This window comes from Podarcis cretensis (genome assembly GCF_951804945.1).
Source record: "Podarcis cretensis genome assembly, chromosome: 14".
Lineage (NCBI taxonomy): Eukaryota > Metazoa > Chordata > Lepidosauria > Squamata > Lacertidae > Podarcis > Podarcis cretensis.
The window spans coordinates 55200671-55214764 of record NC_137183.1 but is presented as its reverse complement, the minus strand read 5'-3'; the positions used below and the strand labels follow the sequence as shown (position 1 = coordinate 55214764).

The 14094-nt window shown below is 52.4% G+C and overlaps 1 protein-coding gene across 1 annotated transcript in view; it reads right to left on the bottom strand.

Annotated features, from left to right (window-relative positions):
• Positions 1-14094, bottom strand: part of LOC307203149 (coronin-7-like) — a 124519-nt gene that overhangs the window by 69550 nt on the left and 40875 nt on the right. The window lies entirely within an intron of this gene.

The following is a 14094-nucleotide window of genomic DNA, read 5'->3' as shown; positions in this document are numbered from 1 at the left end:
GAAGGTGCACACGATTCCTTTCCCTGCACATTTTTCCTTTACAACAATCCTGTGAGGCAGAGAGGTTGCCATTGGCTCGAGGTGACCGATGTCGATGAGCAGATGACGTCTGTCTGTGCCGCAAGATCAAACTCTGGGGAAGCTTCCTGATGGGGGAACAGGACGTCCCTATTTTATCAGAGAAATGTTGGCGGGTATGGATTCTATCTAGTTCAATACTGTCTACACGGGCTGGCAGCAATGGCTCTGGTGTCAGACAGGGCACATTCCCAGCAGCCAATGCCTGGAGACTGAACTTGAGGCCTTCTGCTCTGCCATGGAGCCACAATGGCCGTTCCCCTCCGGACGCTGCAAGGACCAATCCGCTGAAGGGGAGCCAGCGGTTTCTGCCGGTCCCTTCCAGAAATCCTTGAGAATGCTCAGAAGGAGATGCTGAGCTCAAGAGGGAGTTTCAACACCTGTTTCAACACCTTGCCAGAGTCTCTAGGGCAGGGGTCAGCAAACCTTTTCAGCAGGGGGCCGGTCCACTGTCCCTCAGACCTTGTGGGGGGCCAGACTACATTAAAAAAATGAACGAACTCCTATGCCCCACAAATAACCCAGAGATGCATTTTAAATAAAAGGACACATTCAACTCATGTAAAAACACCCAGACCGTCCGTGGGCCAGATTTAGAGGGTGATTGGGCCGGATTTGGCCCCCGGGCCTTAGCTTGCCTACCCATGCTCTAAGGCAGTGGTTCTCAATCTGTGGGTCCCCAGAAGTTGTTGGACTACAACTTCCATCATCCCTGAGCTCTGGCCTTGCTACCTAGGGGTGATGGGAGTTGTAGTTCAACAACATCTGGGGACCCACAGGTTGAGAAAGGCTGTGTAGGGCAAGGCGGGGAAGGACCCACGCCCCAGAGACTCGGGGCAGCTGCTTCCAGTCAGAGCAGGCGCTACTGGGGAGCCAACCTCTCAGGCCTGATACAGCAACTGGAGTGGGCACTGCTGCCTGCCTGTGCCCACACAGGGAGAGGGGGGGCACCCTTGGGCAGAGCAAGGTGCGCCAAAACGCCTCGGCTTCTTTTCCGCCAGAGCCAAGCCCAGGTCCTGTTGACACAGCTGCCTCCCATTCCAGACTCCTCTCGCCGGCCAAGAGTCCAGGGCGGCTTCTCTCTCTCCACCCGCGGACGGCTGTGCATGGACCGGGCGAGCGCCACATGGATCTGATTAGACGGAGGGGCTTTCCGAGGCTGGATTGCACGGCTGCGGCCCCACCTAGAAGGAACGCAGCTCTTTCCCTGTGGCTGGGGGGGGCAGGGAAGGGGGCACAGCGATGCTCAAGGTGGGGGGGGACTTTCCTTCCCTCCTGGGGGTGCTGAGCACTGGGCAGGGGCATCTTAATGTGCAAATTATGCCTCTGCCACGCTCTTCTTAAGAGGACCGGCTGTGCCACAGGAGCATCGGTTCAAGGTATTTTGCTGCCTGAGGCAGAGCAGAAAACAACATCCCCAGCCCTGTCAAGCAGCAGAGTTGTGAATTATGGGCCCTGTTCTGGTCGCCCCACCTCCAAACGGATAGGAAAGAGCCGGGAAAGGTTCACAATACAATCAAGGGGATGATGGGAGGAAAGGATGCAGCATTTGGGGGGTTTTTGGTTTAGAGAAAAGGGGAGCAAAAGGCAACAGGAAAGGGGTTTGTAAAATCATGCCTGGCGCAGTAGACAGAGGAAAGTTTTTCTCCCTCTCTCATATCACTCAAACTCGTGGACATCCAATGTTGGACAGATAAAAGCATGGGTAGACAAACTAAGGCTCGGGGCCGGATCCTGCCCAGTTGCCTTCTCAATCCGGCCCGTGGACGGTACGAGAATCAGCGTGTTTTTACATGAGTAGAATGTGTCCTTTTATTTAAAATGCATCTCTGGGTTATTTGTGGGGCATAGGAATTAATTCATTCCCAAAAAAATATAAATATAGCCCCCCACAAGATCTGAGGGACTGTGGACTGACCACCTGCTGGAAAAGTTTGCTGACCGCTGGATAAAAGGAAATCCTTCCTGCAGCACCAACTAAGCAACTCCCTGCCCCAGGAGACGGTGGTGACCACCACGTTGGCTGGTTTTAAAAGAGGATCGGTCAAATTCCTGGCGGATGCGAAGAGGCCTATTGATGGCTCCCAGCCAGGGTGGCTCTGCTCTGCCTCCACCGTCGGGAGGCAGCGATGCCCCTGAATCCCAGTCGCTGGAAACCCCAGGAGATGGGGCTTTTGTGTTCGAATCCTGCTTGTGTGTTTCCCAATAGAGGCCTCTAGTTAACCACTGTGAGAACAGAATGCCATTAAGGATGGGCTCCACCCAGCAGAGGAGGAAGCTTCTCGGGCACCTGGGGCAGAGTGCCCAGGGGTGGGGCGAACCGCCCATAAGGCTCCACACTGCCTGCCCGCTGCCTCGCCCCCCCCCCAGTTGTAGGGCAGCTGAGGCCCCGCTGCATTCCCTATCCCTATGGGCGCTGCATGCCCCGTGCCGTGCTGCCACCTGATGCCCATAGGGATGAGACGCACAGCAGGGCCTCAGTCGTCCTACAGCTGCGGGGGGAGGGCAGCAGGCAGACAATGCGGAGCCTGTGGGTGCCAAGATGCGTGGCTCGTGCACGTTGCCAGCTCCATGGTGACGTGTGCAGCCTGCCATTTTGTCACCCCCCCCCCATCAGGGTGGCACCTGGGGCGGTCCACACCCCCCGCACCCCCCTTCCTACGCCCCTGGCTCCACCTAGCCTGATCCAGCCAGCTCTTATGCTCTTCCTTATTATCAATATTATTACTATTATGACTCATCAGTTGTTGCCTAAGGCGGCCTCCAAGCAGCTTACATTCAAAAACATAAACATGTCATTAAAAAAGAGAGAAAAGCCATGTACAACACTGACATTTTTACAATACACGCAACAGCTAACAGTAAAACATAATTGTCTCAGTCGCTCTAAGGCAAGCTTTCCCCTGGTACCAAAAAGACGTCAGTGGAAGCGCCCAGCAGCCCTCACTCTGAGAGCGTTTGACAGGTGGGGAGCTACCAGCGAAAAGGCCCTGCTCTCTGCTGCCATCAGCCTCAGAGGAAGGGCTCCGAGGAGGGTCTTGGGTGTACCCAAAGCCAGCCTGGCTATTGCAGTGCCTGAGGCAGAAAACCTCACAAGCACCTCTCCTTGGGAGGAAGAAATTGCAAGAAGAAAGGAAGAACTTTCTGGCAGTAAGAGCTGTGGGAAGTTGTGGACTCTCCTTCCTTGGAGGTTTTCAAGCAGAGATTGAATGGCCGTCTCTCAGGGGCGCTTTAGCTGAGATGCCTGCATTGCAGGGGCTGGACTGGATGACCCTCGGATCCCTCCCAACTATGACTCTAACACGAGAGGCGTTGCAAGCCCAGCTCCTGTTTCCCCAAAGCCACCGGCTGCTTTCCAGTGTGGGCCCTTTGCCCTGCCCCTCCTTGCAGGACCAAAGCCTAGCAGGGTGCCCTCTCTGCCCCCAAAGGCAGCCCCCACCCTGCCTGCCCTCACCTCTGGGCCTGGCACAAGGCGAAGGTTTCCTCGGTTGGGGGGAGCCAGGAAGGGGTGGGGCTCGGCGGGCAGGCAGGCAGGCAGGCAGGCAGGCACTGCTCCCCGCGGGGTCTCGGTGACACGCTGAAAGGGCCCATTGTCAGCTTCCCAGCAGATTTTTCAAATTAGCTTCCCAAATTCCTGCAAAAAGTGCTGCTGAGCAAATATTTTCCTTAAGAGCCATGTGGATTTTCCAACCGCAACAGGGAGGGAGATAAAAGCGCTGCTGCTGTTACCCAGTGAAGGGCGGTGGACAAGGAAGGAGGTGGAGGAAGAAAAGAAGAAGAAGAAGAAGAAGAAGAAGAAGAAGAAGAAGAAGAAGAAGAAGAAGAAGAAGGGGAAGAAGAAGAAGAAGAAGAAGAAGAAGAAGAAGAAGAAGAAGAAGGGGAAGAAGAAGAGGAGGAGGAGGAAGAAGAAGAAGAGGAAGAAGAGGAAGAGGAGGAAGAAGAAGAAGAAGAAGAAGAAGAAGAAGAAGAAGAAGAAGAAGAAGAAGAAGAAGGGGAAGAAGAAGAAGAGGAGGAGGAGGAAGAAGAAGAGGAAGAAGAGGAAGAGGAAGAAGAGGAGGAGGAGGAAGAAGAAGAGGAAGAAGAGGAAGAGGAAGAAGAAGAGGAAGCATAAGAAGAGGAAGAGGAAGAGGAAGAGGAAGAAGAAGAAGAGGAGGAGGAGGAGGAGAAGGAGGTGGTGGTGGAGGAGATTTCTGGACAGACCTGCACCCTCACATTGCCAGGAGACTTTTCCAGCCAACTTGAGGCTGAATAACAGCCCTGAAGTGTTGACAAGGACTCCAGCCAATGGTCAGGGAGGAGGGTCAGATTTGGGAGTCCACCCACAACATCTGGAGAGACTGCTTATCAAAATGCAATTTATATACTGCTCCCAAGAAGTCTGAGTGGTTTACATCATAACAAATCACAACTCTATATATATTAAAATAATGCAATTAAAATAAACCCACATTTTAAAACAGGGCGACACTTCTTATGCCCTCTTGCACGAGAAAATCCGGCAGGGAAAGTGCTGGGGGGACGGGGGGCTCGATCTGCAGCCCCCCCAAAGGACGAGACTTGGCAACTTAGAATGACCCACAAAGCTCAGAGGCATTGGGGGGCGATAAACCAGCCAGGCTCTCACATGAGAGGGAGGGAGGGAGCCTCCACACACACCCCAACACACACATACACATGCTCCCCTGAGAGAGACCCACAGAGCGAAAGACAGGGCAAAAACGGAAGTGGCGGCTACTGGTTCCAGGAGCCTGACTCTGCGCCAGGAAAAGGCTTCCTCAACCCCAAATGAAACCCAAATCCCACTTGATGTCAGAGCCAAAGGGGTGGGGGGGGGGCGACTGCCGGGGCCTCCGAGCGCAGAGGCAACGGAGGAGATGGAGGCTGGGCTTCCGGAGGCGCCTGCCAAGCCCCACACGACCGAGGAGCTCTGCACTCAGGGCAAGGAGCTGCCAGGCTCAGCCCCAAACGCCTGGCCTGAGACGCTGAGCAGCCCCAGCAGTAAAGCAGCGGGTGCCAGGGTCCACCGAGCAAAGGGCACGGACAGGCAGCCACTCTCTGGGGTTCAGCCAGGATCCCTGTCCCAGGAAACACTGGGGATCGAACCCAAGACCTTCTGCATGCGGGAAAGGTGGCTGCTGCAGAACTAGAAGGGTCCTCCCTGGTTTATTCCGCACTGCATCCTAACCCCCTTTTGACACCGGCTGCCATCTATGCTGGGTAATCTTAGCAGCCACCAGGAGGACCAGTCCTGGTGAAACGTAGAACTATCGCTGTTAGGGACCCTGGGGTCATCTAGTCCAACCCCCTTGCAGTTCAGAAATATTCAGGTGTCCCACACAGGGACCAAACCTGCAACCTTAGCGTTATCGGCACTGTGCCCTCGCCAACTGAGCTAAATGATTCTCTTTTGCTGCCACAAACACATTTCCTCTCAATCAGGGCCCGTCTGCGCAACCCAGGGAGTGGGGCTAGCAAAATGTATGGATATTTGTCCCTTTTAAAAAAAGATATCTATTACATTTATATACCACCTTTTCTTCCAAAGCGCTGAAAGTGATTATCCTCCCTGCTTTTCACTCTCACAACAACCCTTCTTGGTCCTAGTTCAGCACTCTAGCCACTAGGCTACACTCCTTCTATGGAGCCCACACATGCGGGCAGGGAAAGTGAGTTTCCCGAGCACGAAAGCTGCAACTGCACAGGGACCCCCCAGGATATTATGGGGTGGCTGGTTGTGATGGTGACCCTCTTCTTCTTCTTCTTCTTCTTCTTCTTCTTCTTCTTCTTCTTCTTCTTCTTCTTCTTCTTCAACACAGCACCCCTCTCACACACCCCTAGATGCCTGCCTGAACCACCTTTTGAACTTTTAACATTTCTTTTTAAAGTAAAACCAAGTGTTTTCTTTCCAGTGGCCTTGGTGATCGTGCACCCCCCTCTCCTGAAACGCGTTGCCATGGTGCAGTTGAATCCGGCCAGCACCGGTTGTTAAAAAGCAACATCTCTGAAGGACGGAGGTTCTGCAAACCTCTTATTTGCCTTTATTTTATTTTTTGCAAGTCCTTCTGAACACACCCAGTCTCTGGTCTGTGGCAGACAGCCACCTCCCTTCTCTGTCCATTGCAAAGGAAGCACTTAGCCCTCAAGAAGCAGACTTTGAGCAAAACTTGCTGCAACCTCCTCAACTCCACTTGCCCTCCTCTGCTTTTGGGGCAGGGCAGGCAAGAGCCAGAAGTGGCTTTTCCAGCTTAGCCTAAATCAGATCCTTATCACCAGCCGGTCTGGCATCTGCACTAATAGCCTGCAGATGATTAACAGCACTTGCAATCAAAGGGGGTAAGGGGGGGGGCGCAAGGAAACTCAAGGGTTTAGTCCCACTGGCCAGGACTGCAGGCACTCTGGGCACAAGGGCTGAGTGAGATCTGCTTTTCACCAGCTAAACATTGCAATTTACTGATATAGCACCATGTCTGAAATAATAAGGATGGAGCTATAGAGAGGAACTCGCTGGCTCCATGGTTTTTCCTGCATCGTGATTTTGACATAGCATGCACCCACACACCCATGATTCGCAATATATTGCCCGGTCAGTAATAAAAATAAAATTATTTTTATTATTAATACCCCACCCACCTGGCTAGGTTTCCCCAGCCACTTCCGGCGGCTTACAGCATATGTAAAACATAGCAAAATATCAAAGATTAAAAACTACCCGATCCAGGGCTGCCTTCAGATGTCTTCTAAAAGTTATGTAGTTTTTAATCTTGACATCTGAAGGAGGGCATTCCAAGGGAGAGCATTGTGAAACAGTTATCACAATATGCACTTCAAACCGATTTTGGACGATATATCATCCAACTCTAACACACTTCATGATATATCGTTCAGTCAAAAACTATGGAACCAATATCACAATACAGTGGTACCTTGGTACTTGAATGGCTTGGCTCCCAAACAAATCGGCTTCCGAATGCCACAAACCCAGAAGTAAGTGTTTTGGTTTGCGAACGTTTTTTGTAATGTCCAATGCTGGCTTCCACAGCTTCTGATTGAGTGCAGGAAGCTCCTGCAGCCAATCAGAAGCTGCACCTTGGTTTTTAAATGGTTTCGGGAGTCAAGTGGACTTCCGGAACGGATTAAATTCGAGAACCAAGGTACGACTGTATGGACTTCAAACCGGTTTTGGATGATACATCACCCAACTCGAACACACATCATGATTCGCAATATATTGTCAGGTCAAAAACTATGGAACCAATATCACAATACCGGTTTGGGACAATATATCGCCCAGGCCCAAAAAAGGCTCCGTTGGGGCTACAGAACTTTATGCAAGAAGAGGTGCCCTTCTCAGGCAGGCCTCATCGTGAAACAACACAAAGCAGTTGCTTCTGTCCACGGGGCCACGTTACGGCTTCCCCTCTGCCATCGCCATGTGCTGGGAAAGCAAGCAGAGCCCCAAGGGGGGCAACTGATGGCATTTCACCATTGTACTGTTGAGAGTGTGTTAACTTGTGGTTTGGGAGCTGCACGGTCAGGGAAAAGACAATGCTGTCCAGGGTTGTAAAGACTGCGGAGAGAAGAATTGGGTGCACTCTTCCCACCTTGGATCAAATCTATGCTTCCAGGTGCCATAAGAAAGCTGCAGAGATAGCGCAGGACGGTGCGCACCCCGGAAATGATCTCTTTCAGCTTCTGCCTTCTGGAAGAAGGTCCAGGGTTATAAAGACCAAGACTAGCCGCCTGAGAAACAGTTTCTATCCAAATGTGATTTTGGTTTAAAACGCAGTATAAGGTAGTTTCTATGGGAGTATATTGTATTTAATTATGGGGTATCAGAGTTTTTAGGGGGCTTAACCAGGCTGGGTTTTTGAATGTCTGATGTAGTTTTTTTTAATTTCGTTGTTCTGTGTGGGACAATGACAATAAAGATTATCATATCGTAACTGGGATTGTTGGCTTTTGGCACAAAAGCATCTGAGGCTGGTGGTGTTAGACCTCCTCCCGGCAACTCTCCTCAGCACCCCAAATCCCAACCCCAGAATGTTGCTGGAGAGCTTGAGGGCACCAGCCGTTTCCCTTCCTGTGGCGATGTGCGCCCCTCCCCAGACCACGTCCTGGAAGGATTTGTGCTGCTTCCTGCGCTGCCTGGGGCTCAGTGGGGTGGGCCTGACCTCCCCACTGCTTGGCTAAGAAGCAGCCGCCAACCAGCTGGAAGCACTTAGCTGCCGAAGCCGCCACCTGATGCCGTGCTGATGCCCGTTAATTGCAGCAGGCCCCTCAAGGGCGAGGCCAATTCGAGGAGGACAAGGTGCCAGAGGACGCCCAGGGGGTGCGGCAGCCGGAAATGGGAACCTCTGCGTTCAGAGCGCCGGATGAGACCCAGCGAGGGCCCAGCTTGTGGGCGCCAAGGAGGCAGCTGGCTGGCCCTTGTGGAAAACAGCCGGGCACCTTTCCCCAACCCAGGCTGGCTCCTCAGGCATTGTGGACTGCAAGTCCCACCAGCCCCAAATAACAGCCTGGTGGGAGTTGTAGCATGACAGCTCCGGAAGGACTCAGGGAAGGGCTGTGGGGTCCCATGGAGAATCTCCCTCATCTCTAGGTAGGCCTGGGGAAAACTCCTCTCTGAGTCCCTCCTTCAAATACAGGACAGGGACCAGTTGTAATCTATCCCCCTGATGCACTGATTTCCTCCATTTTCTTTGCATCTGCAGGCGGGAGCCATCAAAATATGAACCTCCACACACACTCCCTGCAAAGAGGGTTTCTTCCCCACGGACACCTCAAATAGGACACCAACTTCATGTTATTTATTTTTTTGTTTGGGCTGGTGGTAAACTACAAAAAAAAAAAAAAAAAGGAATTGAGAATGGGGGAAGCAATGGAGTTTGAAAAGAGTATTTTTAAAAGCAATGGTTCAGAACAATATTGGCCAAGGGGACTCAGGCTGCTGTAACAAGGCTAGAGGCAGCCAAGGCAGCGTTGCTAAGAGAAGTCTGTCTGGATTGCAGCTGGGTTTGTGATAGCCAGCCTGGCTCAATAAAAGCACAAAGGCGGGAAGTAAATATTCGGAATGAAGTGTTTCAATTCCCCCACCCACAAAATTCCCATCCATGCACACACTGGAAACCCCCCAGAAATTTTAGATTTCCAGGTGAGCCCAAAGTCTCCAAGCCCCTTCACTGGAAGTTTATAAATGTGGCTGTTCCCTTCTTGCTATTACCAAGGCCCTTCCCCACTGCCAAACCCCACCACACTGCCCCCCTGCTCCTGCCATCCACTCTCCCCGAGGAACGCAGCACAGCACTCTGCACATTGGCAAGATGGAGGGTGGGCAGAGGAAGGAGACCGAGATGGTCCAGGGTCTGGGAGCCCAGCCTTGTGAGGAACAATGGGAGAAAGTTGGGTATGTTCAGCCTGGAGAAGAGGAGATGGAGAGGAGAGAGGGGAGCCACCTTCACATCCTGAAAGGGTTGTCACATGGAGAATGGAGCGAGCTGGTTTTCCCTCTGCTCCAGCGGTGAGGACCCCAAACCGATGGAAAGGCGGTTCTGACTAAGCATCAGAAATAACTTTCTGGTGATCATGTGACAGCACAGGGAGTGTGGTGGGTGGGTAGGCGGATTGCGAGCACGTGATCTGGAAGGGGGAATGTTGGCTTTTCCTGAACGCCTGTGCGTGTGTGCGTTTCCTAAGAGGTTGTCAAGATGGCGGCGAAGGCACTGGGACTTATGCGAGATGATACAATGTATGAAGATGTGAAAGAAGTGATAAGGAGACTTCCTGAAGATGCACGTAATGAGAGATTATTTCGCATCAAGAGAGCGTTGGACTTGTCCATGAGGCAACAAACACTTCCCAAAGAACAGTGGGTAAAATATGAAGAGGACAAACATTATCTTGAGCCATATTTGAAAGAGAAGAGTGGGGAAAGAAATTGCTGCTGCTGCAATGCACTTCAGAAAAATGTTTTCTTTTAAGTTTTAAATTATTTTGTTCAGGTAGGGGTCTACTGAGAAAATATGGGTGTGGAGAAATCTCATGTAAATCTTTCCTCACTTAATATTCATCCACCTAAAATGTTGTTGTTGTTTAGTCGTTTAGTCGTGTCCGACTCTTCGTGACCCCCTGGACCAGAGCACGCCAGGAACTCCTGTCTTCCACTGCCTCCCGCAGTTGGGTCAAACTCATGCTGGTAGCTTCGAGAACACTGTCCAACCATCTTGTCCTCGGTCGTCCCCTTCCCCTTGTGCCCTCCATCTTTCCCAACATCAGGGTCTTTTCCAGGGAGTCTTTTCTTCTCATGAGGTGGCCAAAGTATTGGAGCCTCAGCTTCACGATCTGTCCTTCCAGTGAGCACTCAGGGCTGATTTCCTTCAGAATGGATCGGTTTGATCTTCTTGCAGTCCATGGGACTCTCAAGAGTCTCCTCCAGCACCAGAATTCAAAAGCATCAATTCTTCGGCGATCAGCCTTCTTGATGGTCCAGCTCTCACTTCCACGAAATTAAAAGACGCCTGCTCCTTGGGAGAAAGGCGATGGCAAACCACCTAAAATAAACATTACCAAATCTAAAAAAAAGAAGAAAAAAAGAAATAACTTTCTGATGGAAAGAGCTGTTGGACAGCGGTCTGGACTTCCACAGGAGGTGATGGTCTCTCCCTCATGCCATTTCAGATGAGACAGGGATTCTCTGGTTGCCATTCCTGCATTTCCGGGGGTTGGGGTCCCTTCCAGCTCTACGAAGAGTCAAGGCCAGACCAGTGCTGTGCCCTGTTGTAAACAAAAATCTGCCCTCTTTCCCTTATGGGGTATCCAAGATCCATGTGTGGCTGCTGAAAACAAATAAATCTGCCCTTTTCCCCTTATGGGGTATCCAAGAGCCCATAAAGAGTCCTTACATAGGTTCCCTATCAGTAGGAGAAAACAACAGAGGCCAACCAGGGAATATTGAGAAGCAAAGCAGCTAGTAAGTCTGATCTTTATTGATCTGTTGCAACAGGGTGCTCCCATCACGCAGGAGGGAGGAGGAACCCAGAACAATGGTGTGCAAGCCCTCATACAGACTTTTGAAACTGCCACCCTGTACATCAAGACCACCCCCAGAAACATCATACATACATCACAGAAAGGGCGGTCTACAGCAGAAATCTGAGTGCTTTATTTACCTCCTGTCTGCCAGGTTACCTGTTTAATGGTCACTTGATTGGATTGCCTGGGGAGCCTGGCCAGTCTTTTGTAGTGACAAATACTTCGTTCCTGAGCCAGGTCAGGCTCACACCCTATGCATATCTTAAACGGGCCCTTAAGACAGGTGTCAGGGGCTCAGGAGCAGAGGCACAGGGGAGAGAGGAAATGGAGAGCGAAGGGGAAGAATCTGAGGGCAGCGTAGGGGAGTATGAAAGTGGCCCGAGAGATTCCATGAGCTTCTCCAGAGAATCAGAAGATTCCCAGAGGGGGGCACTGATGGCCAGGGCAAGGGGGGTCCCAGGGGGGACACACCAGAAGCAAGGGGCCAGCGGGGACTCCCAAAGCAGCAGCAAGAGATCAGGACCAGCTCCTCCACCGGAGCGTAGTGGGGTGGAAGAGTCCCATGTATCAGGGCCAGCTTCTCCTCCAGCAGGGAGAGAAGATGAATCAGGGCTGGCCACGCCTCCATCGCAGAGTGAGGGAACGGAGGGGAAGTCAGGTCCAGCTAGCCTCCCCGAAGGGGGAAGCAGTGACAGGAGCAGTGTAACGGTCAGGAGAAAGGTTGCTGGCTGGGCGCGCGCGCCAAGTTCAAATGTACAGGCGTGCGGGACAGCAGGAAGCACGGATTGGGAGCCAGGTCCTAAAGCACGCCGGAGGCAGGGGGAAGAATCCGGGGACTCAGCATCAGAAGAGTCCAGAAAGGGCAACACCCCAGCGGACAGGCGGACCCAGAGGAGGAAAGAGCAGAGGAGGAGGTGGAGCAAGGCTAGAGTCTTAAACTGGTGTCTGGGGGGAGGAGATTCAGACGGAGCTTCAGCGGTCTAGAGTTTGAGACGTAGAGCTGCGCGCCGCGGCTTTGAAATCGAAACTGCACTTCAATAAAGACTTTTATATATAACAACGGACTGGCGTTGGTCCTTTGTGAGCTGGGACCTCGGGCAGCTCTGACAGTAAGCTCCGTCTCTTTAAAAATTGAACCCTCGCAGCGTGAGTTGACGCAGCGAGGGGCAAAACTTGGTGTTTTGCGAGCTCACGAAGATAGGCAAAGATGACTACAGAGGACAAGGTGAAAGAGCTGCAAGAAGCAGTCTCAACGCTTTACGCAGAAGTAGCAGCATCCAGAAAGAGAGAGAAAGAAGCACTGGCGCTCTGCCAGGATCTGCAAAACAGGTGGGAACGTTTGGGCAAAGAGGGACTGCCGGGACCCAAGCCGGAGGGAGTTGGCCTCGGGAAGAGGGGGGGCAGCATCGTAGCCCACTTCGACGGGAACCTGCAGCAGTATCCTAACTTCAGAGCAGACATAGTTTTCGTGCTCAATTTGCTTCGGAAAGACTTTAGAGATGAGGAGGAGAAAGTAGGCTTCATAATAACTCATCTGCATGGGGAAGCTAAATCGTGCCTGCGCAATTTATGGCGCGAAAATGACCCCGCCCTCCAAGATTCAAAAGCCTTTATCAAGGCTATGGACGATTGTTTTAAATCAACGGTAGATGTGGATGTGGCCAGGAGGGAAATGCATGGGCTGAAGCAGGGCAAAGCCACTGTGAGACAATATCACTCCCGCTTTTTTGCGTTAGTAAATGTGCTGGGCTGGGAGAAGGACTCCGCTGCCGTCAGGGATCTGTTCTGGGAGGGGCTGAATGGGGCCGTGAAAGATGAGCTGGCGAGGGGGGAAAGGCCCAACAGCACCACAGAAGTCATCCAAAGAGCGCTGGCGATAGGGGTGCGCCTGGAAGAACGCCCTTGGAGCAGGGATGAGGGACGTATGGGACGCACACCAGCCAGAACAACTCCTTTCCTACCCAGAGAGACAGCGCGCACGCAGTCCACGCCTCCACTGGGGGGGGGGGAGAAGAGCCGATGGAGATAGGTGGTGCCAGGGCTCAGACAGCAACCAGAGCCCAAACACCAGGAGCAGTCAAGGCGAAGACTCCTAGAGGGAACAGGAAGTGTTATATCTGCGACAGTGCACAGCACATGGCCAAAGAGTGTCCCCAGAGGCTCCAGAGGCAAACTGCAGCCTCAGCAACAGTAAGGGGAGCAGTTCAGCAGGGGGAACAGCTGCAGGGAAACAACGAAGCCTGGTTGGAGGCAGAGGCACTGGGGCCTAGCCAGGCGAGTCAGTGAAGCAGTCCCCAGAGATTTTACAGCTCACAGACCCCCTCCTGCCCAAACCAGTGGTGCAACTCACCGCATCGCTCCAGCTGCCCAATGGACTCACCCTGGAAGTCCCTATTACCATTGACTGTGGTAGTAATGCAGACTTTGTAGGAGTGGATTTCATCAAGCAACATCGCATAGCGCTCCTACCAGCCACGATGCCCCTAAATGTCGTCACGGTCGATGGCAGAGAGCTACTGGGAGGACAGGTGGTACAGCAAACACCGCCAATGGTGATGCAAATTGGAAATCACCACGAAGTCATCAGCTTCAACGTCACCCACCTGTCGGACACGCCCATAGTGTTGGGCATGAGTTGGCTGGATAGGCACAGCCCGGCATTAGCGTGGTACCAGCGTCAATTGACCTTCTGCTCTTCCTACTGTGCAGAACACTGCATCCTGACCAGCCAGGAAGATGATGGGCAAGAGAATGAACTACGGCTACACTTAGGCATGGTGCAAGCGGTACCCAACAAGTACAAGGCGTTTTTGGAAGTCTTCTGCGAGAAGGAAGCGAACAAGCTGCCTCCCCACAGGCCCTACGACTGCAAGATTGACCTCCTGCCAGGGGCGACGCTGCCAACTGGAAAACTGTATTCCATGTCTGAAGACGAACTGCAAGAACTCAGGGAGTTCATAGATCACAACTTGAAGCGGGGATTCATCC